We start from the raw sequence: 880 nt of genomic DNA, 5'->3' as shown, positions 1-880 counted from the left end.
TAAGATTGGAATCTTTCTTCAACACATCATCGACCGTAAAAAACTTAAGGTAAACATACATAATTTATTGCATATTTAATATCATTAACATATGTATTTCTTTTCTTCATAGGGACACGAGAGAACAAAATACGGATGAACCGTGCTAATTCTACCGTCAGTCTGCTAATCAGCTAATGCAAATCAGAGCGATGCAGCAGGAAGAGGAACGGGAACTTGCTTTGGAAATGCTCATCAAATTGAGGTGGTTGAGGCTGCGATTAAAATTTGCCTCTTGTACGCAGTTGTTAAAATGATTCCAACGAGAATTATTGATGTTGTTCATAGAATAAGTTATTAGTATAATGTATTCTAAGTATGTAGAATTAAACGCAATCAAATACAATTTTTTAAATTAAAAATAATTATTAAAAATTTTGTCATTATCCCTGATGATTACCTCTCACAAATATGAAGCAAAATTTTCACTGTTATTGCACCAATTTTTTTTTATCCAAAATATATATTTTTATTAAGGCTCATATGGCGTCAACCTGACACCACCAATGTTGGACCAACAATTTGTAGTTTGTTTGACATATGTGCCTACCATTCTTTTTTTGTAACATGTACCAATGATTAGTAGGGTAGAAAATGACTAGAGAATTGGTAACATGTACCAAAAAATTCGTCATATTTACTAAATTTTCCTCTCAGTGTAGTGGATGAACTGGATGAGAATAAAATTCTACTAAATCATCCCTTTCTTTCACATGAATTCGCGAAAGCAGAACATAGTAGGCATCGTTCGAATAAGCGTCGTAGCAGTTTGTAGAGAGCCGCCGGTAGCTGTTTGTAAACAATACCGACAGCAATTCCAATATGGCTAAAAGTGCATTTC

The sequence above is a fragment of the Toxorhynchites rutilus genome, chromosome 3 (genome assembly GCF_029784135.1).
Source record: "Toxorhynchites rutilus septentrionalis strain SRP chromosome 3, ASM2978413v1, whole genome shotgun sequence".
Lineage (NCBI taxonomy): Eukaryota > Metazoa > Arthropoda > Insecta > Diptera > Culicidae > Toxorhynchites > Toxorhynchites rutilus.
Note: the sequence above shows the minus strand (reverse complement) of the source record.